Genomic DNA, 24225 nt, shown 5'->3' with positions numbered 1-24225 from the left:
TCTCCATCCAGGCAATCCCTACAGCAGCAAAGTGTTTTGCTGTCTGCAGAGTGGGCTGGGTGGATCGAGAGCCAAGGGAGACATTCACAGAAGCTCGAAAAAAATGGAGCCCCTTGAATAAAGATACCTGAACAGTGCTTGAGCAGAGCAAGGTTGCCTGCTGCTGCTCCTCTGCAGTGCTGGTCTTAAGCTCCTGTCTCTCTCTTTGCTTTACCAGCTGCAAAGTGTGAAGTAAAGAACAGATTTTGATGCATGGAGGAGGCAGAGTGCAAGACCCTTCCATTGCTGGGTGTTTCTGAACCCAAGGACAGGTCATGCTGAACCCAATGCTGTCATTGGTTTTGGTCATATTACATCACACCTCCTTTTAATGCAGATTCCCCTCCAGGATTATCAAAGAGCTTATTCAGCCTGAATGAGATGCCTACAAAAATGTAACTAAATTTTTAAAAAGAAAAATTGAAAAGGATTAGAGAGGGAGATAAGGCAGTGGTTTTTCTTCTTTTTTTCCCACTCCTCCTTTTTTCCTTCTGTAACAATAATAAAGCCAAAGATCTAGTTGAGAAAAAAAGTGGCTGAGTGATTCATCAGGACTGAATCACAGTCACCATGCAGTGGAATTCACTGCCTTCGCTTCTGCAGTAGTAACTCCATCACTGCTTTAGATCCCTGGCTGTGCTTTCAGGCACAGATATAAGACGGAGAGAAGGAGATAAAACCAACTTAACCGAGAGGCTTTTTGGTGTGCACGGCGTGTTCCCTTTGAACACAGCATGGTCTCCTTTGCCCAGTTGTGTGGGATGGATTCTATTAAAAAGAGAGCCTGAATAAATTAAGTTTCTTAGGGTTATACCTGACATTAGATCATGCAGTCCTCCCACTCTGCTGGGGAAGAACTTCTCCTTTCTTCCTATTCCATTTTAAATGCAAGCTTCCCTGCTCTCGCTGGGAGGTCACCTCTGAAGTAAGCACTCTGCCGGGGCCACCGCATCTCTTGGTACCCAGACCTAAGCTGAAAAGTCCGGATGTGGTGGCTGAACACCTCGGAATTCTCCGTGGTTTGGATCCCAGTCCATTTTGCGAGGGAAAGTATTGTGCTGAGGTGAGGCAGGAGGAAAATTGTGGTCTACATCTGATTTACAGCACCAGCTGATTTGGTATTTGTCCTTATTTAGAATTACGTTTCACTGGTGTCACCACCTCCTTTCTTTACATTATTCATTATTTGGTCCAGGGAGCTCTCTGGATGCTACAGCATTGCCATGCAGCCAGGTTCCCGGACTCATGACAAAAGTGCTCAGACTGAGCTAAGGTGGGAAGCAGTTCAAAACTGAAGTGATCAAAAAGAAGAGGGTCACACTAGTGATACCTAAACAGACAGGCGACAGGCCTTTAAATAATCAAACTCCAACATCTATGGTACGAAATCTCACTGTTTGCAGAGCACTTTGATTTATTCACCATACTATACACTACCCTGACATATGAACCTAAAATCCAGTTTAAGACAAGTCTGGCTTTTATCTTTAAAGGAGAACATTTGCATTAATTTTCAACAGTATAAATATCACTGTTTGTAATACAGACCTCATTAATTCAGGTTTCATCTGAGGGTCGCAAAATTATTTTGCAAGCATTGAAATGCCTTCTTGGAGCAACCCTTTGAGGTATTTATTATCTCGGGACCAAAGAAGAAACCAAAGTAAGGGGCAACCATGTAAGCACCAGCTGGAGAGTTCGAGCTGGAGCAGGGCCAGGCAGCTGCCTGGGGCAGAGCAGGGCAGCCCCTCCACGACGGGGGGATCGAGCTGTCTTTTGCAAAAACTTCTTCCTCCATCAACTACACAGCCCCAACTTTTAAATGGCCTGAGATGTGTAAGACCACCTACCCTTTTCCTGGTTCCAGTCATGCGAGGTGGAATATTAAATAAGTCTGATATCATGGGACAAGTTTGGTTTTTATGGGAGACACTTTTTTTGGAGACAAATGCCACATTTACAGTCCATGACCTGGAAACTACTAACCAATTCATCAGAAATGTGAGGATGAGAGAGGCAAAACGCCAGTTGATAACAAAGCATCCTCAGCCTGAGCAGACGTGGGTACCTGGAGAAGCGCTGGTGCTGCTGTAGCTCTGGTGGGGAGGGCGCAGGGCAGTGCCTGTGCCAGGGCTGTGTCCTCCTGGGCTGCCTCTTCTCCTCCCTCCAGCAAAGTCACATCTGTCCCCACGGGCTCGTTCTCGCAGGCTGGCGTTGCTGCTGGCTCTGTGATGTTTTGGGTTTTCCTCTCAAGCGCGCACACCCACGGTGCTCCCCAAGCCGGAGCGGTGTCTGATGGGTTGTGTCCTCTGCTCTTCAGCATCATCTGGCGTTTCCTCTGACTCCTCCTGCGAGATGCTCTTGGAGTCCTGGGCCATCTCAATCCTCTTTCCGCAGGCCACAGAAGTGTGACAGAACTTTTCATCATTTCCTTTTAACTGGTTTTTAAAAATCCTATTTTTAATGAAAATTTTTCACTTGGTTCTTTTCTCCTGCAAAGAAATTCTGGAAGAAAAAGACCTGCCTAGGAGGCAGCCATATATCTCCTGCCTCCTGCTGTCCCCCTGTGCTGAGAGGAGCCAGCTCCCTGGCTCACGGCATCCCAGGGCACTCGGGTGTTTGTCTGTCTGTGCTGCAGGAAGCACTGGCTGCTGCTGCCGGGGACCACACCACTGATACCAGAGACAAGATTCTGGTATAAACTGGCAAAAGAGAGGGAAGCCTCAGTGCAGGGGAGCTGCGTGGAGGCAGCTGAAGTCTGGGGACACCGGTGTCACCTCTCCCACCAGGCAGCATGGGTGGGTGGCACAGACCCCTTCCCTTCCTCACCCCTGCTAGAGCACACGGATGAACTCGCGGTGAAAACGGAAGCAGCGAGAAGCCGAGCCCTGGCAGGCGTCTGGGCTCCGCAGAGCCCGGTGGCTGCTCAGCGACCTGCGCTCAGCCCAGCGGGACCGGGCTCCGGGCAGCCACGTACCGCGTGCGAGCTACGCTGAGCTGCAACCCGGCTGCGTGGGAGCCCTCGCTGGGCTTCGTAATTTATATGCATATGAGTCTGGATATATTTCCACGAGTGCTGCATCTCCGAGTGAATAAGGATAACTATATGCAACTGTGAATAAAAGAGCCGAGTGAATCATTCATCATGGATTATTGATAGGATTAATTTTACCTCTTTTTCTGCGCTCAGGATGCCCACAAGCCCTCCTGAATTTATTTTCTCTCCTTTATTAAATATCTTTGAAGACAAAGTACATTAAAACCAAGTAATTTTTCCCCTCTTTGCTTGACTGAAGGAGATGTTTGCAGTCAGATTAACCACTGCAAATTCTCCCAGAAAGCGAGTGTCTTCTCTTCTGGCATCTGAGACTAGAAGCTTCAAAATCTTTCCCTCTAAACGTTCACACATGTAAAGTGCAGTCATGGAGATCTAAGAGGAAAATGAGCTCAAAACAGGAGGACAAGCAGGAACGAAGGGGTTTCACAAGCTAGCTGGAATGAATGACTGCCAGCTGTGTCAGGCAGGGCTGCGCTCCGCTGCTGGGGTGGTGGGGAGGGACTGCGGGTGTGCAAGCTCAGCTCGGCAGGTTCAGTACACATGTGTTAGGAGGCTGTTTGAGCTCCTCTTTCTGCCAACAAGGAGAAATGAGCTCCTCCGTGGACTCCTCAGGCAAAGTCCTGAACCTCTGCGCTGCCTGTGCTGGCCTTCGAGGCAGATGACAAGGATGAAGAAATCCAGGTGTGCCCAGGGCTGGATACCAATTGTGCTGAAGGACCTCTGAAGGGTGGAGGGCAGAGCCAGCCTCCACCGGCAGCCAGCAGGTCGGACCCTTGCCCGTTCCCAGTGGAGGAAGGACACGTTCCTCTGGCAGGGCTCTCCGGTGGCGTTCCATGTGGCGGCAGCGTGACATCTCAGCAACACACACTCATGACATCAGAGCATGTCCCAGCACATTTAGGTCATGAGCCAGCAGAGCAATCCTGGGCTTAGCAGTCCTGTCCAAGCAGGGAGGAGGTGAGTGTGGGTCGGGTGATTCTCTGCCATTTCTCATGTGCATTTCTTTTTCATGTGCATCTCTTTTTCAGGTAGGGCAGCTGCCTGGGAGCAGAACCTGCTCTTCACAGAATCACAGACTGGTTGGGGTTGGAAGGCACCTCTGGAGATCATCTAGTCCAACCCCCTGCCAAAGCAGGTTCACCTAGAGCACGTTGCACAGGGTCACATCCAGGCGGGTTCTGAATATCTCCAGAGAAGGAGACTCCACAGCCTTCCTGGGCAGCCTGTTCCAGTGCTCTGTCACCCTCAAAGTAAAGAAGTTTTGCTTCATATTGAGACGGAACTTTCTGTGTTTCAGTTTGTGCCCATTGCCCCTTGTGCTGTCACTGGGTACCACTGAGAAGAGTCTGGCCCCATCCTCTTGACACCCACCCTTAAGGTATTTTTAAGTATTGGTAAGATCCCTGCTCAGTCTTCTCTTCTCCAGGCTGAACAGACCCAGCAAGAGTCTTCACAGATTTGAAGCCTGGTGCATGGTTGAGTGAAGTCAGGAGCTGGTTCCCCAGCAGTTTTGGGAAAGGCTGGCTGATGCTCAGTCTTCTGCACGTGCTTTATGCCAAGAGCTTCATAAGCCCAGTGCGTTCAGTCGAACTGGTCATACGCAGAAAGTTAACCTGGCTCCATTTCCCACCTCACAGCAGTTGAAATTCTGCTACACAGGGGCAGCCGCCTGCAAGGCGCTCCCACGCTGTTGCCTCTCAGAAGGCTTTTCTTTGCACACACAGACCTCTGCTCGCACAGGGATCCCGGCGCTCACACGAACCGAAAAGCCGGCAGCGTGAATGCCCGCGAGCATCGCATGCAAAGGGCTGCGGCCCCTGGGAAACAAGCGCTCGCTCACACCGATTGGATTCACACTGGTTTCACACGCCAGCTCTTCTCCAAGCAGGACGTTGCCAATCCTGTCTGCGGGCATTTGTACGTCCCATTATTCAGTGTGACAAGCACGTCCTGTCGCGTCTCGGTGAGGCTTCCCCTTGGCCGGCCGCACGCCGCCCGGCACCACCCCGGATGATTTTACACAAACAGGACAACAATTGTTCCCTTGCAGATGGCTCGAAACTGCGCCGGGGAGCAAGGCTCCTGTTTCCATGGCAGCATGTAGACGATTCCGCTTGTTAGCAGCCCTACTATTAAAATACAAACGAAAATAAACCCAGAGAGTGACTTTTTCTTTCCCACTCTTTGGCCTTTGGGGAGCCTTCACCCTCTGCTCTGTGCCAGAAACCTCGGGCTGCCGCTGTGGCTTTTCCCACCGAGTCTGCCCTGGGCTGCCGGGGCTGCGTGAACAGTGGCAGTGGTGTTTGGGGCATCGCACACCGACGCCGTGCTGTACAGCCTCAGAAACACAGCCAGGTCGGCTCAGGTCAGCACGGGGACGGGAGCCCGCTGGAGTCACGGCCATTTAGTCAGCAGGAGACTGGTCCCAGCAGAGAGGGGAGCCAGCAGCCTGGCGCTGCTCTGGGGTGCCCTCGGCTACCCAGGAAGGAAAATCAAGGCCCCTCTTAGAGATGGAAAGCACATTTCCTAAGTCCTTTACTTGCTTGGTGGAGCAACATTATTTCTGACCATTAATTCCCCATCAAAAATCTTCAAAAACAAAAGAAAAAAAAAAGGAGACTTCTTTACTCAGAGCTGTTCAAAGAGAGAACAGACTGGAGCCTGCGGGTGGCTTGCAAACCCTTTCTGGCAGTTGTGTGCTGGATCAGCACACAACTACAGCTCATGTTCACCCAAGCACAGTAAGTGCCTGAGCCCGTGGCCAGCCGCCCGCACCCCAGCAGCCTCCATGGCTGGCACTGCCCACAATGGTTTGTTCAAACACTATGGTGATGCTTTCATGTTTCCAGAATGACTGCTGATTTGCAGCAGCTCAGCAGAACAAAAGTTAAACTAGAGCTGCCTATCTCAGAGCTGTGATACCCATTTGTTTCGGTTGGGCTTTGACAAGGCGGACACATGGCTAGTCCTCCTCCAGGGCTAGGACTGAAAGCCACGGCCGGGATCTGCAGCACTAGCCTGGGGTCTAATAAATGCAGAAGACAATTAAGTATTTTCACTTCCAAGAAACAAATAGCAGAAATTCCTCCCCCAAATTTAACTCACGTGTTGTGTTACGTTTAACTTTCAGCCATTTTCACTTCTCCTCTCTGCAGTTTCCACACTGGTTTTGGCAAAATACACCGCAACATTCACATAGCCTTGAAGGGAAATTCATTATGCAGCTTCCCAAACACAGCAGATATTTTAAGCTAAATAACGGGCATGGTAGGTCAGGCTGGGCACAGGGGTGGAGGGGCTGGGCAAGAGGAAAGCACGTTTCACTAGCAGCAGCTGCTGTGCTTCCTCTTTGAGGTCACACACAGTGACTTGTTTGCATGAACTCAGTTTCTAGGGTGAAAAAAAAAGAGAAAAATGAGAAGAAAATAAAGAAATGGTTGCCTGTGGTCCAGCCACAGCAGCCTAAAGCATCCCAGCAGTATTCAGCCCAGGTATTGTTCCTCTTGGGGAATGAAAGTGGTCCATCTAATCCTGTACCTTCTGTCTATAGTGGCTACAGGTGGATACCCAAGGAAGAGGTTAAGAGGGAGTTCAGGCAAGCACACTGCATCCCTGGGACACTCTCCAAGCCTCCAGTGATCTGTGGTTAAACAAGTCCCTCAGCCAGAGAAGACACCTCTGCCTCAATTAATTGTTCTTCCATTAATTCCTCCCGCCGCATTACGAACACATTTTTGGCATCTGGCAGCAAGGGGTTCCTGCATTAATGAGCCCTTTTGTGTATCTGGAGTGTACCACACGCCTGTTTCAGCTGGTGCTTTCTACTTCTTGTGCAGAAACCAACAGGGAACAGTCCTTCCCTGCTCACGGAAACACACAGGCACTCCCAGGGGCTTCTCCTGAAGCTAATGCTTTAATATGCACTAATGCTCTTGCTTCCTTCAGCAGTGCTTGCACTAGATATGGAGATCTTAACAGCTCTAAGAGCCTACAAACATGTATATGTCTTAGTTGGAGAGGCAGGAGCGGCTTAGGCAGGCAGTTAAAAAGCAGTACTAGTAGCAGGACTGCTTACACGCTCCAAGGAAGAGGAGCTCACCCCAGCGACAAAGCATCAAGCTCTCTGGTCTAACATCTTCTTTCCAATCAGCACGTGAAGGTGTGAGAGCGGCAAGTCTCCTTTCCTTCAAACATTGCCTGCTCAGCATCATCTGCTGCAACCGCTGCTGCAGGGACCTTCCCACCCACTGGGCTCTTCCCTCTGCGCTGGCTGAGCTGCCTCTTCCGCACAGCAAAGGGCGAGATGTTCCCTTCCCGTGAGCAGACCATGGAGGAATGACCCCATTGCTTTTGAGGCCCAGGGACCTGGACAGGTCAGGGTGGAAGGAAGGGTGGTAGGAGGTGAACACAGGACCTGGGTAAACACGGAAGGGCTCCAGCGCGTCTGTAACATCTCATGGGAATGCCACCAGCCCCTCACCTTTGACTGACCTAAGCCATGGCCTCTCACCTCCTCGATCCGAAGTCTCTTCCCAAAGGGGCAACTTCAGCAGTGGCGTTAGCTCCCTTCGGTCTGCACACGGCGAAGGGCATGCAGGAAGGTCACGCCCTCTGTCTCCCTCGGCTGCCCCACTGAAGGGCATCCCCCGTGCAGTGCCCAGGGCTGTGCTCAGACTCCAGCGGGTCTCTGCGGGCAGGGAGCTGGAGCCAGCGTGGCTGCAGCGGTGGCACCCACAGGGACAGCTGAGCATGGCACAGACCAGGCTCTTCCTAACACCCTCAATGGCAGATCTGGCAACGCGCAGTGTCACTCAGGACGTGAGCACCTTCATCTCATGGTTAGAGGAACCACAGAGCCTCCCCAGAACTGCTGCCCAGCCTCCTGCAGCTAGAGCAGCCTCGGCAGCTCTGATGGGTGTGAACCAACGATGCCATCCAGTGGCTGGCCAGCCCGCGCTCCCCTCCACCACCGCAACCACCACAGCATCCACCTGTCTTAATTTGGGGTTTTGGAATTTATTTTTGGCATATTATCTCATCTCAAAATAAATACTCTCCAGACTTAAATCCCCACAGTAAATCTGCCCAAGCACTCACCCACCAGCACACACCAAGCAGAGCAGCCCCGTCCCTGTGTCATCCAGTCCCCACACGCTGACTACTCGCTCACAGAGCAGAGCAGTGTCCCCAGCTGTCACCTCCCGTGGCCAGGGACACTTGGCACTGCCAGCTGTTGCATTTAGAGTAAATATTGGTTTGGAAGAGAGGGCCAGCATTTGTTGGAAATTCAAAAATTCAATTAAATGTTCTTTTCTTTAAAAAAAAAATAAAGTAGTGTAACAGAAAAGTGATGAACAGATTCCTTGGCAGAAATGGTTTGAAATGGAAACAGCTTTGAGATGCCAGCATTCACCACTGTTAGTTCTCCTTTGCTTCATTGAACTTCATCCAACTATTATCCGTTACCTGCTCTGTGAGTCTCAGCTGCTGTCTGGCTTGGCATGTGCTTTACAATACATTTAATCTTGTCTCTACTTTACAAAGAAACCACAATCGTACCTGCTGAAACACACTTCTCTGTCACTAAAGAAAGAAAGAAAAGAAAGATTTTCTTTTTGTTGGACTCTCTTTTTTTCAGCCTTTAGGCTTAAAAAAGCACCTTTTCAGTACTTTTTTCCATAACTGTGTGGGTTATATATATTTTTTTTAAAGATGCAACAGCTATCTTCACCGACTTCAGTGATTCCCAGGAGCCAGGGCTGTTCAGGCACCCACCAAAGAGCCCCCAAACTGCACGACCTGACAAAACTGCAGGATTTTGCCATAGAGGCCAAGGGCAGCAGATGACAGGAGCAGCTGCGGTGCAGCTGGAACTGCTCACCTCCTAACCTCACCTCCTCCATGTCTCAATTTTTTTTAGGCCAAGAAAATGAAGCTCATTTCAGTTCCTCTCCCTGCCTTGCCATTTATCTCTACCATCTTCCTGCCCTGCTTTGAGCCTTTTCTTACTTTCCTGAAGATCAGGAGGTTTTCCTTGCTGCCAGACAGGTGGACACAAAGCTCTCTCTGCTCCTATTTTGCCCATCATGATAACGCTGTGTCACCTCCTGCCCGCCTGAGCTGAGCCCCTGCCCTCACCGTCCCTACACTGCGTGTCATACAGCTGCTAGAAACCAGGATTACAGCCTGTTAGGGAAGCATTGAAAAACAATTTATCCTCCTCACCTTTTTTCAGTGATGACAGCACCAAGGAAAAGAGTTTCTCTCTGAGTTTCCGAGACCTGTATTATCACTAGATAAAAAAATTCAGAAACCCCATCATTTAGCTGTGCTCACAACACCAGCCTCTGCCTTAAGCCCTCTGTGGAACGCCATTTGCTTCCACAGCTTGATTTGATACCAGCTGCGGATGATTTGGGCCATCATTCTCCTCTTCTGATATCCCCCACTTCATGCCAGCATGACACATCTGCTACCCCCATGGTTGATGGCAAGCTGTCACCTACTGATTGCCACGCTAGGAGCAAACAGATCTACCAGTACTGACATGCTCACTGGTTTCTCCAGCCCTGGTAATAAGGCCCCCACAGTCAGAAGTCTGCTTGTCAACTCTCCTCTGCTGTCTTTTCATTGAAATTGAGGTATTCTTGGGCAAACAGCCTGCAAAGGAGGAGACAACAACAGTGTATCAGAGACAGAAGGTTTGATGGCACTTCTAAAATCTCTCCAAATCCTTGTCCCACTCAGGTGGACCATGACCATCTCCTTGTAACATTGGCCTTGTCCCCTGGGGGAGTCCCCTGGGTTATCCACACAGTTGAGCGTCCAATCTCCTCTACAGTTTGCTTCCTTAATTATTTTTAATCTTGACTATTATCATCATCGTTATTATTATTACTAACAAGTACTTCAAATTCTCAAAGGACATGATAACACGCACTAATTAGCCAGCCAGACGGCAGCTGCCAAGGAGGCAGCGCAGAGCCTGGTGTTCCCTGGGCTGTGGTGCGTTTCCATGTCTGTGTCTGCCCCTCTCCCCTCCTTGCTTTCCTCAGTCCCGCTGGCACAGGCTTGCCCACTTGGCCAGTTCAAACCACAACGGCCAGCAGCTGAGCTGGTTCGTTACCTAATAGCCGGGATGTCTCCAGTGGCTGCCAGTGCGTGCCCCCTCCTCAGGAGCTGCTCTGGCTGTGCTAGACCAGCGGGGCTCTGCTCTGCCCTCATTCCCCCCGACCTTTATTTTTCCATCCTCCCGTCACATCGATGGTTTTCCTCAGTGGGTTACTCTCCCCCTAACACACCATATCTAACTGGGAACTGGCCTGTGGCCATCATGACAAACCCACACCGCAGTCTGGCAACACTGCTTTCCTCTTTGCTAAACAATCCCTGGGGAAGCGGCGATGTTTGACCCTTTGAGCCGGGGCAGGGTACGCATGGAGGTGGTGTGGATGCCACAGATGCACTGGCATCAGCACTGCTGCTCCCTGGCCTCCAAAAAGCTCCCACGAGGGGTTCGCTGTGCCAGGCTTGCCCGTGCTGGTGGAGTGCAGGGCTGGGTAGAACTGCACTATGCGCCTCCCTTATCTACCTGGGCCCTCGGGAGATGCTTGTTGCCAAACCGAGATGCCTCCCAAGGCCAGCCCAGCCCCAGCGCTTTGGGATGGTGTTGCAGCTGAGGTCTTCTGTGCCTGCAGCTCAGCCTGCCAGGCCAGCGAGCAGTATGCGCACTTATCTCAGCAGTGCTCGCAGGTCAGGCTGCAGCCCAGGGAACTGCCTTCTTTAAAAGAAGCCGTGAAACCTTTTTTAGCTGGAGTCATCATTCCTTCATGGAGCTAGAAGAACTATGGAGCTGTTTTCCCCAGTGAGGTCTCCTAAGAGCTAGAGAGATGTGAGCTTCTAAGTGCACTAATGGCACGTCAAGAAGCAGAGCACCCACTTGTAATTAGGAGGGAGCATCACCAGGCAGAGTGGGGAGGATTGTCATTTCCTGGGCAGTGACTGAGGGCAGCATTATTTGTCACTAAAGAGCCTTGGCTGGGCAGAACGGGGCCCTGGGCTTGCAGTGATGAGTAAAATGGAAGTGCGTTCATCTGCCTCCCCTCCCTGATGGACTTTCTGATTAAAAGGCAGAACATGATCAGGCACAAAGTGGAACAAATTGGCTCCATCCGATTCCTCTCCAGGCAAGGATGACAAAAGGGCAAAGAGCAGAGCTAGTTCAATAGCAAAACAGCAATTGCAGAAAGATTTCCCAGTCCCTGGGCTGACTTCACTATTTGTAGGAGATCACAGAGACCAGCAGCTACTGCTACTTGTGAGTACCTGGGGCACTGCAAGAATTTTGCCCTGAGTAATTTTCCTCTTCAACTCATTCCACCTCAGTCCTTCCTCCTGTTTCTTCCCTCCGCGATAGCTGACAGCTTCTCCCTTTGGTCCCCAGGGGAACCAGGATGTGACCATTACTGGTGGAGCAGTGCGGGCGCTGGGGTGATGGCACAGCTTTCCCTTTCAGGGGTGTACAAGGACACCCTCTCCCTACCTGCAGCCAGCCTGGGCTGGGCAATGAGCTGCGATCCCCAGGGCATGTCCAGCCATGAGTTATCCTCTCTGCTTTTGGCACCTGTCTCAGGGGGGGATGAAGCTCCTGTCCTCACTCTTCATTGGTGCCACAGGATCCTACCATTCCCATTTACTTCTGCATAGCCTGAATGAGGTGAGATGGTTCTACCCATGTCTGTCTTTCCCAAGGGGCTATCTATCTCCCAATTTGTACCTAAAATTACCTGCAGGTGACAGCTGCTAATTTGTCCAGGCGAATGGTTGTTGAATGCTCAGGAAAGCATCTAGCGTGGGTTGTGCAACGCAAAGGTTGTTTTTATGCCTGCGGAACAGCAGGCAGGCTCTTTGTGCCATTTACTCCCCAGACACCTGCTGGGGACGTCTAAATTAGACTTGTCCCCCTGGATCCCCTCTATAGTCACAGGAAAAGACAGGCTCCCTCCCCGGGCTCTGAACTTCACTCTACAGAAACACCTCCATTTCTGGAGAAACACCTCTGTCTTGATCAGCAGGGTTTGAGAAGATGAATTTCCATTGCACGTCTAAAATGGGAGGATGTGGCTGTGCCCCAGACATCATCACAGCCTCAGCGCCGCTGCCGGGACACGGGAAGCAGGAAACTGCTGCCAGCGCTGGCTCCCTGCTAGACATGAGGAAGCATTTCTCAACCTTTCCAGGAAGCTGCTTTGCTTCTTCAGACATTACTGTTAATCACTCATGCAACTGCCCTTATCGCTCCAGGTGCTGCCGAGATAAGAGGTGCCACTCATGCTGTTAATGTAAATCTGGTCTCCTTTGGAGGAGAGGCTGTTTGTAAGCAGGGAAGAGGAAGATTGCTGGGAGCCCCACGGCTGCTGACAGGCAGCTGTCACCCCTGCGTCTCCAGCGCTTCCAGGGGTGCTGGGTGGCTGATTAAACTGAGGATACTGAGCTGTATCATTAAAAAAGACCAAAATGTCCTGTTTTCCCAAGAACATCACTGAGAGAAGTCCCATCTCTTAGATTCACTGTGGAAAAAACAAATTGAGCACATTCCCAGTCAAGTCGTATGGGGGATTTTGTATCTCAAAAGCTGCTGTGTCTTTCCCCTTGCTGTTCCTGGCTATAGGAAATCTGGAAATGCTACCAAAAATGTCGCTTGCAAAACTGTCTGGTTTGAGCCCTGGCAGCTCCCTTTGGGGACACGAATCTCATCACTTCCATTTTACAGCAGGTGGAGGGAGGGAAGGAACTCAAGGCAAAGAGGGTTTGGATGCTCAGTGACTTGCCAAGGATGAAGCAGGGAACAGTGTGCTGTGGTCCTATCCCCTGTCCCCCCTCCCCAGGCTCTCACCTTCAGGCTGCACCACCTGTGCAGCCTTCATAGCAGGGTCCAAACGTCACAGAGGGGCTTGGAGACATGGGGGCTGGAGGCTCTTTTCCAGGTGACTGTAGCAGGAAAAGACCCCAGGCTCTGCTGGCAAATCATCACAGCCAGGTCATGCTGAAAGGTCTGCCCAGGGAACCTCAGTTGGAGAGCTGTGGCTTGGAAATGTGCAGCAGCACTGTGCCTGGGTGAGCGCCTACAACGTTGGGCATGTAAGTGCACGTGCACGAGTGTGTACGGGGGCTGGTGAGCCTGGGTATGCACACCTACGCGCACTGCCTGCTCGGTGAAGGCAGCGTCCTCCACCAGCAAGATCATTTGATTGCACAACAGGAATCACACACAGCCTTTGGCCTGCAGTTATCGTGGCTGGAAGGAGACTATGTCCAGGAGGAAATATCTGTGAAAGCAGACTATTGTTTACAACAAGAACTTTACAGTGCCCCAGAGCAATCTTCTAAGAAGAGAATAAGTGTGGAAAGCACCTCTTAGCAGACAAATGGAGCTCAGGTTAGTAGTAAACTTGGTGCATGTAATAAAAACCTGGCACAGCTAGTGCAACAGCCAGGACCAGAGAAGACCTGTCCTCCTACCTCTCCCTGTCTTTCCCTTGAGCACACAGCTCAAGGGGTGCCTGGGCCCAAGCCCTGCAGCTCCAGACCTGGCTCTGCCCAAGCTCTACACACAGCTTTGGAGACACTTGCCTGCGATCACCATCTGATGTTTGCAGCTTGGAGTTTTCTTTCATATTGCCAGGGCATCATCCATCACCCATGATGCTACCTCTACATAGGGCACCCACACGGCACCCAGGGCACTTTGTACTAGAGGGTAGGGGTAAGTGGCAGGAAAAGGAAGGGATTTTTATCCAGTGGCTTAGGAAGGGTTTCGGATGCGGCTGTACCATGACTTTGAATGTTTTAGACCAGGATTTAAGCTGAAGGGTGCAGGCACCTCACTCAGTGGAACAATTTGGAAGCTTCCATGAATGTGTCAGAGCAAAGCCTTTCTCCTGAGAAACACAAGTACAACTATGGCACAGCAAACCCATAAAGCAGTTCAGAGCAGCAAGCTTGTAGATGAAGAGACAGACACCCACACAGCTCAGCTCCCGGGGGGCCAAGGGAGAAGGGGGCCCAGCAGAGTTCCTGGATCATGCTGAACCCCCTCAGGAGCTTTTCACCCATAGCTGGACTACATCACCCCAAGCCACTGTCCAGTGATTCCTTCATCACCAGGCTATCTCCAGCAATGCATTAATGCTGGCCCTAACCTTTATTTTCTTCCCAGGAAATCCAGTGCCATCACCTGCAGCTCACTGCTTTCTCTTTCCAGCTCAGTTTTGTCTGCTGGGGAACACTTGCATGGGTAAACTCTATGTCCGTGCTGGCAGCACGCTAACTGCTTTATTGCAGTTATAGATCTGCAGAAGCAACTTCTTGCCATTATACAGAGTGTGTGTTTCCAGAAACAGGCAATGGGAGTGAGGAGAACACCCCTTCATGCAGCAATCAGTGACTCATATGCTTTCTAGAAGGGGAAGCAAACACCCATCAGACATGACAACCTTTATTCCTTAAACTTTTCCAGAGGGAGCATTTCAAAGCATCAAAAGGATTTAAACCTGTCCAGCTGCTGCTGAGGCATAATTAACAGTTGCACAGTCAGCTCCAACTGCAGCTGACAAAGCCTTAGCAGCACTCCTCTATTTATCACACTCCTGGAGTATTTATAGATCCACAGCAAGGCAGGGGGGAGAGAGAGAAGGAGAATAACAGGTGAGCTGCTTACCAGGAGGCATAACATTTGCTTTCAGCTGCATGGCATTTCCTCGGCCCCTGGTGAAGCTTTAGGGGAAAGGCACGCGAGATGCCCCAGGGTGCAGCCTGTTGGCAGCGGGACACCTCTTGGGTGGGAGATGCAGTAGGTCAGCCCCCACTTGAGATGTTGGGGTTCTTTGCCAAACAGGGGGACTCAGGCTGTTGCAGTCAGGTGCTGGGGGTAGATGAGTGCCCTGTGCCCTGACCAGGAGCCTTTCATCCCTGGGAACTGGCCCACAGTTGTGGTCCCTTCCTGCCCACATCTGCCTCCACCAGGAGATGTAGGTGGTGAGAGGCCACCCTGATCTCCCACGACACTGATTGTAAGCTGACCTTGGACTGTGTCATTTGTCCTTCCTCGTCTCTCCTGTGTGTCATTTACAACCCAGGGCCTCTTCATAGAGACTGATATAAAAACAGCAATTATCCTTGAGCTACCTTGGCTCTTTGTGGGGAACAGAGAAACGCTGGGTCACCAGGACGTCTGACTTGTGGGCTGGAAGGTGACGCTGGAGCCAACAGGCTGGGAGATCTGGGCAAGCAGCCCATGCAAGGACTGCCAGCGAGATCCCAGCTGCTCTGTGCTGGAGAGGAGAGGGAAGGAGGTTGCCACCTCGGTTCTCCTTTCCAAGGGAAGGCATCCCATAAAAACTGCCGGGTATCTCTTCGGCATTTTCACAGCTCTCCCAGCTCTGAGCAGAAACTGCTCACACAAACAGCCATTTCCCACTGCAGAGGGCTGTGGGAACTGCTGCTCTGACAGCAATCTCGTCTGTGCTATCTTGCACCAGGCTGTGCCCAGGAATTATCAGCACTGGGTTTATCTCCTGCTGTGCCTTTATGACCCCCTCAAGATCATAAATGCATCTAAAGTCTAACTAAAACAATTTAATTTTCCCCATAAACTGTCTTATAAAGAAAATTACGGCAACGCTATTCCAAAGGGGAAGGAAGGTCATAATCCTTGCAGGTAACAAGGCTTTTCTTCTCCACTGACTTGCTGATTCTCTCCTGTTAAGACACAGAACTGTCCCATTATTCATTGCTCCGTGGCTGATGCAACCTCCCTGGGGAGTTGCCTCATGCTGTGATGGCCTGAGAGCACCCTTGGAGAGAGGTGCTGCAGGTCCAGAGAGCTGCACCCCACTCGTGCCTGCACCCAGGACCCCCTGAGCACGCCTGTCCACCCAGCTCCGCACAGCTTGTGCTGGCCTCTCGGTCAATTTAGTTTCATCTAACACTTACAACCTTGCTCCAAGGACCTGCAAGCAGCCGGGCATACTGTGCTCTTTAATCCATTTGAATGTCTCTTGACCACAAGAAGACATTTTCCTGAGCGGAGCCAGCAGGTTTCCTTTTCCATGTGCTTTATTTACAACAGTCTCCTGTCCCTGGGCTCCCAGGTGACTGCCAAAGCTAGAGTTCCCTTCAGCACGATATCTTTGGTGCCATGTTTCTTGGATGAGGCCAGGGGAATAGTCACGTATTAAATATACAACATAGAAGGTGTTTTTACAGATAGAGCTCACGGAAAAAAAGCTATTCTGGTACTTGGCAATGCCGCAGAGCCTCATAGCTCAGAGCAAGGACTCACCCCTGGGACACAGAAGCAGAGCCAGCAGGATGCTGCCTGTCCCAGCCCAGCAGAAAGGACAGGTCCCCGTGTCCGCTTCGGAGCCAGGGCCCCTCTGACCACACACCTCCAGCAGAGCTGCAGGCACAAAGCAGCCCTGCCCCACGGCTACGGGCAGCAGCACCAGTTCTCCAGCTGCAGTCAGGATCCAGCCATGCACTTGAAAGGCAGCACAGGTTCTGCCAAACAGTGGGAGAACCGTGGCCATTTCAAGCTCTGGCACAGGTGCTCCTGATTCACAGTTTATGAAGAGTAGCTGGTGATCTCAGCTACCTTTTTGGGGTAGGAAATCTTTAATTTCAGCTATAGAAGTCACGAGAACCCCAGTCTGTAAATAACAGCAGGGGAAAGCGCCTCTCCCGCCCTGCAGCAGACTGTCCTGAGCCATGCACAGGCCTGGGCGAGAACTATCAGCTGAACAAACTCCCAGCAGTTTTCTGAAAGTTCTTTGTTTGTTTTTAAAGGAAGTGTTTTGCTGTTCCTGGGTTTGTTGCTGTTGTTTTGTGGCCATTGAGGGGCTTTAAACTCTGTGCTGTAGGGTGTTTGGAAAATAAATGAGCCTCTGCAAGACTCAGAGTGGCTGCGGGGAGAGAAGGGCAGTCTGAACTAAAGGTGGCAAAAGATGAATATACATCAGTGAGTGAAGGAGTGAGTAGGGCTGGTGGTTCTTGCCCCAGGTGCAATCAGGCCATAACCCCCCTGCTGCCCGTCTCAGGAGGCGGGTGAGTGGCCTTGCAGTCTGGCACCCAAAGATGCCTTGGGTGTGCGTTTCTCTGCAACGCAATTTTCAAGAGACTGCACCCCAAGGGAGGACGCTGGCACCCTCTCTTTCCCTAGTTATTCTGGATTGGGCCAGTATGCCAACACTAGACTTGCTCGGGTCGCTCACAGACCTCTGGGGACAAACCCCTGCAAAGCCTCCTCCTGTGACTGCCGTTGCAGCAGTGGTACCTCTTGCTGCCCCAAGGACTGTGACAGCACCTGTAAGACAGGCGGACAGGGCTGCCCCATGCTGCTGGCGCTTATGGCCAGTGTGGGGCCCAGGCCACTTCCGAATGTCACCTGGTCAGTGAGGGATGTGGCTCCAGCCCGGAGGCGGCCCCGGCTCACCTCCCGCTTTTGTACAGGTCTTTGCTGGTGGGTGAGTTCCCAGGGGCTCCCCAAGCCTCAGCAGAGGGTGCCCTGCTCAGCCGGCGGCACCCTCCTCCCCAGCCCCGACCCAGCCGGAGCTGGGGGCCGGCACGCAGCGCTGCGGCCTCCCCTCGACGGGGAGCCCAGGGCTCCGACACCGCAGCCCCTCGCCTCCCTCCCACCGCGGGCTGCAGCCGGAGCTGGCAGAGGGAGAGCGGCCGCTGCGCAGCGCCGCGGGCTGGGGGCCGCTCCCGCCGGGGGGCCGCGGTGTGCGGGGGAGCGGGGCGCAGGGAGCGCGGGGAGCGGCCGCGGGGCGCGGGGGAGCGGGGCGCAGGGGAGCTGCCGCAGAGCGCAGGGGAGCGGGGGGCGCAGGGGGGCGGCCGCGGGGCGCAGGGAGCGCGGGCCGGGCTGCGCGGCTCACGCGTGCCCCCCAGCGCCCACGCGAGGCGGGACCGCGGCCGCGGGGTGTCCCCGTGAAAGCGGCGTGGCGGGGGGCAGTGCAGGGATCCGCTTTAGTGGGCGCTGCGGGGGCGGCCTGGCCTCCCTGCGCCGCACCTCTCGCCCCCGCAGCCCCCTCCAAAAAGGAGAGGGGCTAAAGGCCACCCCGGCTCTTCACCGACATGACAGACCTCGAGATGCCTCTCGGGCTGTTCACCTGTTGGCGATCTCTTCTGAAATCCACCCCTTCCCCAACCCTGTTGCCCCATACCTGCTGCTGACAGTTCATCAAAGTATTTTTGCGTACTCTGTCTGCACAAAGATTAAAACTGCTCTCAAGTACATCCCAACCCCATCCCCTTTAGAAGCCATGCCTCACACACAGCTCTACAAAGACGCCTGCAAGTCCAGGTCTTCAGGGTCCAGGAGAGCATCCTTTTTCTCCTTGCTCTCCTGCTGCACATGAAACCACCGTTCAGCAAACTGCACTGCATCGTGGATGCTGTGGAAAGCCAGCTGACCACCACTGGCTGTCTTGCCAGCCCACCCTCCATCCTGGAGCCGGTGGCGGATGGAAGGGTTGCAGTTGGCCAGGAGCACCTGGACACCAATCTCCTTGTAGTCATGTTGTGTCTCCTTCAGAGCAGAGAGACCCACAGTATCTATGAACTGCATTGCCCCACAGTCAAGAATTAAGGTGTGCATGTCTATGGAGGGAGGACAGGCCTCTGCTGGACGCTTCTCAGCCCTATTCTTGGCAGGTTTCAAGCAGTCAAACCTGGTGCCAAAAAAGCTCTTGCTGTTGCCTGCGTCTGCATTTGCCTGGGCCTCCACCCTTTGGTGTTTAGCAGCCAGCAGGATGGGATTTACCCCAGTTTTCTCGTAAAGAACAGTCTTGAAATAGTCCTTGTTGGCATAGTAGAGGGATGACTCGAAGCGGAAGATTTTGATGTTGGCAATACTGCTGAGCTGCTTGTAAGTGGACTGATCCTCATAAATTTCCGTGTTGCTGACCTTGCCCAGGAGCGTGGCCCTGGGTCTCTGTGTGCGGAAGATGATGCAGAGCAGAGCGAAGCAGATGCCCACAAGGAGCCCAATCTCCGTGGTGATCAGCGTGGAGGACAGCATGGTTGTCCACCACACCACCGTGTCCAGCTTGCTGAGCTGCCACATGCGGGGGGTGTCGCGGAACTTCCTCAGGCCCCCCCGCAGGTTGACAATGGTGACCACCCCCAGGATCGAGGTCTGCAGTGAGTAGAAGAGCGGGGCAATCCACAGCAGCACTAGCAGCAACACCAGGGAGGTGACCAGGCCAGAGACCTGGGTCTGGGTCCCTGTGGACTCCTTCAGCAAAGTCTTGGTCAGGGCTGCAGAGCTGGCAAAGCAGTAGAAGAAAGAAGGGATCAGGTTGCACACGCCAATGGCAATCATCTCCTGGTTGGCACGGACAGCGTAGCCATGCTTTTTGCCAAAGATTTCTGCCAAGGAGACGGTCATGGCAAAGCCAATAATAGCAATGGGCAGAGCATCAACTGCCAGGCTGGAAAACAGGTTTATATCTGGTAGAGTGGGTTTCCTGAAACCAGTGGGGATATCCCCACAAACAGCAGACTTGTATCGCTCTTCAAAGTTAAAGTAGTAAGATATTACTGTGGCTACAATGACCACCAGCAGCTCTATGGGGAACGGGGCCTTCATCTTCTTCTTATACCGGTCATTGATCTCTTTGACAGGCACTATGATGGCCAAAGCAACCAGGCTGGTGACCAGGTCACAGATGTTGGTGTTCTGGATGTATCTGAAAAGGTCAACCCATGTCAGGATGAAGGACCCCATCCCTTCATGACGAGGTATTTTCAGTCCCAGGAGATACTTCATCTGGGACGTGATAATGGTGAGGCTGGAGCCAGTCACAAAGCCACTGAGGAGAGGTTCTGACAGGTAGACAGCCACAAAGCCCAGCTGTAAAACCCCCAGCAGGATCTGAAAAGCAAGTCAGCCATACCTTTAGCATCAATGTGAAGGGCTGGGGGAAGTGGCTGGCAATTCATGTCAGTTTGCTTCCACTTTAGCAGCTCTGGCTGTTCTGTCTGCTGAGCATTCAGTGTGAGGCAGAGGACTTTGTCTTCAGTAGTTAATCTGGGGTATGGAAAACTAGAGACACCTACCTGTAAGACTCGTCTGTGGCTAGAGATGCCGTACAAAGAAGCCTACAAGGTCCCTGCTGGTGTCCCCTTACAAGCAATACGGGTGCATAGCTAACACTGAAATTCCAGGCAGCAGCCACGTCAAAGCAGCTGTATCACGTGGTGGCATAAAACCAGTGCGACGCACTGGATTTTAATTGTCCTGGAGAAAGAGCCTGAAGCTGTTCAGTGACAGCTAGGCCCGGGCAGTGGGGACATTGCCAGGGAACACAGCCTTTGAAGGAGCCCCTGCTAATGGGTCCTTGAGGGCTGATTTTGCCAGCCCCAAATCTGCTGTAACCTGCAGCAGGAGCCAGCCCAGCTCTAGGACTGGGGTGGTGGGAAGGTCGTTCACAGTTCCTTCTCCTCCCTTGCTGTGTCTGATCCTAAGGATGTTTCAGACACATCCAAGGACCTGGCCTATCGCATGGGGGGAAACAAAACCCCACATTGAGCTGTGTTTGGGGGTTTCTAAATCACTACATTTAATTCAAGGGTGTCGGGGGCTAGTCACTTCAGGAAAGGTTTCTCATGACTTGTAAGTCTGAACCAAGACTGGAGCTTAGAAATCTTCAGCTCAGAGAAGTTCTTAGCAGGGAAAGGACAGGGAGGAAACAGCACAACAGCGAACATTTGTACCTGGTAAAGACCAACAAGAAAGCTTAAGGAAAGGGCCACAGTGATGGCGTAGCAGCTCCTGTCACAGGCACCTGTCCCGTTCCTGAAGGAGGTGGAGTTGCCCACCAGCAAAGAGCCAGCGTTGTCGTCACTGTACCCTGCTAGCTGGAGGTGCCGGTTCACAGACTGCCCAATCATCAGGCACAGGACACCGAAGGAGCCCATGAAGTTATGTCGTGAAGTGGCCATAGCGACGTAGATGATATTGCAGAAAAAGTTAGTGTAAATTCCATAGATAGGATCCTGGTTGGCTAAGAGGGAGTAGGAGATGGACTGAGGGATGGCAACTATCCCCACCAGGAGCCCAGATACGACATCCCCGAGCAACTGTGTCTTGACGTTGTAATGGGGAAGCCAGTCCAGCACCGGGAACAGCTGACAGAAGAAGGTGATGATGGTTTGATGATTGCATGTGCAGACCTCTCTGGCTTTCTTTAGAATGAGTTCCTTGGTGCTGAAATCTGAGGGTTCATACTCCTCCAATTTGATATGTATAAAATTGGCAGGAGTCTCTTCTGGTGTCACAGAGCCCCATGTGTCTTTGCTCTGTCCTGACTTCTGGCTTGACGTGTCTTCCATTGCACCAGGAGAGCTAAGGCAGGAAAGCAGGCAGCCATGAAGTGTTGCAGTCATGTACCTAATGGGCTTTGCTTAGCTCCAGGGCTCACGCAGATTGCATGAATAAATAAATAAAGGAAAACAGCCTCAGACAAATGAAACAGAAAACCACCTTCCCATGGTGCCAGGTGATTTGTTTGTTTTCAGTTATGGACCTGATCAACCACAGCCCTGAGACCACGGTTTAAATTGCTTTCACACTGGCACAGATGCCCACATCAGGGACAGAGCTACAGAGACCCCTGTGCTCCTTCCTAACGTACCTCTTGTTTTGAAACAGAGCAGCAGGATGGGGTAAGATCAGACAATATTATTTCACTGAAACAAACTTCTACAGGAAGCCTGCAGTTCTTGCTGACACTTCCACTTAAGCAAAAACTATTTTGAAAATGTTGAGATATTCCAAATGATGTTTTAGGAATGTAACATGTGGGTAAGGGAGGTAATTTGCAAAATAATTTTTCCTTTAACATTTCAAAATTTTAAATTATGTTGCTGGCTTGCATCAAACAGGCCCAGCACAGGGGCTCCTATCTGCAGAATGAAAGCATCCTACTTTTTCCATCTGGTTTAGTAGCATAACGTATGCACTTTCCAGAGCTACTCCAGGTTTTTCAGTCAAAATGCAGCTGCAACAAAACATACCTGTTTGTCAAAACTCAATAATACACACAGAGAAAAATTCTCCTTAGAGGAGACCTAGAGTGGCTGCAGATCAGAAATTGAACTGGGATGATGAGAAATCCCATTCCCCTGCCCTGTGGGTGCGTTTCACATCACTAGTCCCAACCCAAATCTTACCTCTGGCTGCAGGGAGACACACTGGGTGTTTTCTCACTCCCTGGAGTTTCTCCGCTGTGGACAGACATCTCCTCCCCTCGCAGCACACACTGAACAGAGAAAGCACGAGGTTCACAACGGCAAACCTGTTTCCTTTGCCTTCTCCTGCACCATGTGCCGCTTCCCTTGAGAACAGATCTGAGTTACTGGGCCAAGCAATCGGCCCTTTTATCTCACTCCAGCTGATGAAGACGGTGCAGCCAGCCACACAGAGCTGTATTTTGAAAACAAACATCATTCTGGGAGAGTATTTTTGATGAAAACTTGTTCTGGCCATTAAGAATGATTGAAGGGGTTTAGAGAAGCGCTCCTGCCAGGTAACAGGATTGCCGGTATCTGGAGATGTGTTTGCTAAACAAGGGGAATGATGCAAGGAAATCTTCCTACCTGTGCTCCTGCTCTGCCTCTCCCTGAACTGAGAGCGCATCATTGCCCGAGTCCTGCCGGGCTTCTCCGCTCACGTTTGCGTCTGCACAGACAGCAAAGGTGTGATGGCACAGGTTACTTCTAGGTAGACAGAAGAACTCAATATGTGTCAAAGCTGCACAATCCACATTTTGCACATGCCTTTTAGAGACCGTAGCACAAATAACAAGGGATTTTGCTTTGCAGAAGTAAGCACAATTGGGTAAAGTGCAGGATTGCATTTCTTTTGTAGGTAAAGGTGAACAACTGCATTAGTGATCACGAAAAAAGGTAATGTCTCATCATCCTGAATCGAAATAGCTGCCTCAAACACCAGCTGTCACTGTTCTGCCCTTGTGATCCATGCCAACAACCTACATCAGACCTCTCAGCACACACTCCCACTCACCTCATTCTCCACTCTTTCTTTTCCATCTCTTTTTCATTGACCTAGTCTCTAAGATGTTGCTGGCTGTGCCATTGCCCCATGGAGCAGAACAAATGCCCGGCAGACAGGCAGCTTGGTCCCTGCCTCTGCTGCTGGCACTGACTGTGCTCTGGGCTTGGGAAGGGGGCTGAGAGCCCACAGCGTTTGGAGAGATTATGTGGGGTATGGAGAGATGACATTTTCACAAGGCTTTGATTTAGATGCTGGGGAGACACCCTGAGGGAAGAGGAGGGGAAGAGCAGCATCCTGAGTTACATTTATCTCATCAGTGGAAGTCTGTATCTCAGTAATGAGAAGTAAATAAATAAGAAACATCAGTGCTCTCTGGCAGCAGGAAAAAATGACAGCACATGGTAGGGGAGACAGCTGCTCAATGTATTTATCTATTTATATGAATTCTTTTTTCTCTTCCATTCCTCCACAGCTCATGTATTTTCAGGTACATCTGTCTGATGTTGTCTCTACTCACTCATTTTCCTTTTCCATCTTCTTCTTCCTTAGCAGATGACCCAAATTTCCATTTTCTGTACGATTCCTTCATCTTGAAATTCAGTCACTGAAGAACTGGGGAGTCAGTCACTGAAGAGCTGTCCAGGCTGGTCTTTTAAGTCAGCTTGTTGGCTGGGATAAAACACATCTGAGCACAATCCATCTTTGGGTTTTCTGTCTTGTTTAGGAAACACCCATTTCCAGGTCTGGATCTCTGATCTGTCCACCATGAAAATGAGACAAGGCTCTTTTTCCGTTTGTGACAGTATCTAGGTACCTGTAACCTCCGCCCTGCCTTCACTGCCTGCTGCTGCTTTTCCTTCTAACTTCTATCTTCACTTATCTATACTGGAACTCTTTGGTTTGTTATAATCTCCTTTACCACCTGACAAAGCTTGGGAAGTCTTGATAAAGCCACACTCTTTCATCTCTCACAGGCACAGCTTTTGGTGAGCAATTCGGTTTTCCATTCCTTCTTTCTCCATGCCTCCCCTGCCATCCTTTGCAAATGTGA

At 51.4% G+C, this 24225-nt stretch overlaps 1 pseudogene; it reads right to left on the bottom strand.

Annotated features, from left to right (window-relative positions):
* Positions 1 to 18434: 18434 nt before the first annotated feature.
* LOC137668011 (sulfate transporter-like) lies at positions 18435 to 23364 on the bottom strand (annotated as a pseudogene).
* Positions 23365 to 24225: the final 861 nt, after the last annotated feature.

The sequence above is a fragment of the Nyctibius grandis genome, chromosome 10, assembly GCF_013368605.1.
Source record: "Nyctibius grandis isolate bNycGra1 chromosome 10, bNycGra1.pri, whole genome shotgun sequence".
Lineage (NCBI taxonomy): Eukaryota > Metazoa > Chordata > Aves > Nyctibiiformes > Nyctibiidae > Nyctibius > Nyctibius grandis.
The sequence above is the reverse complement of the archived record's forward strand: the minus strand, read 5'-3'. Positions and strand labels throughout refer to the sequence as shown.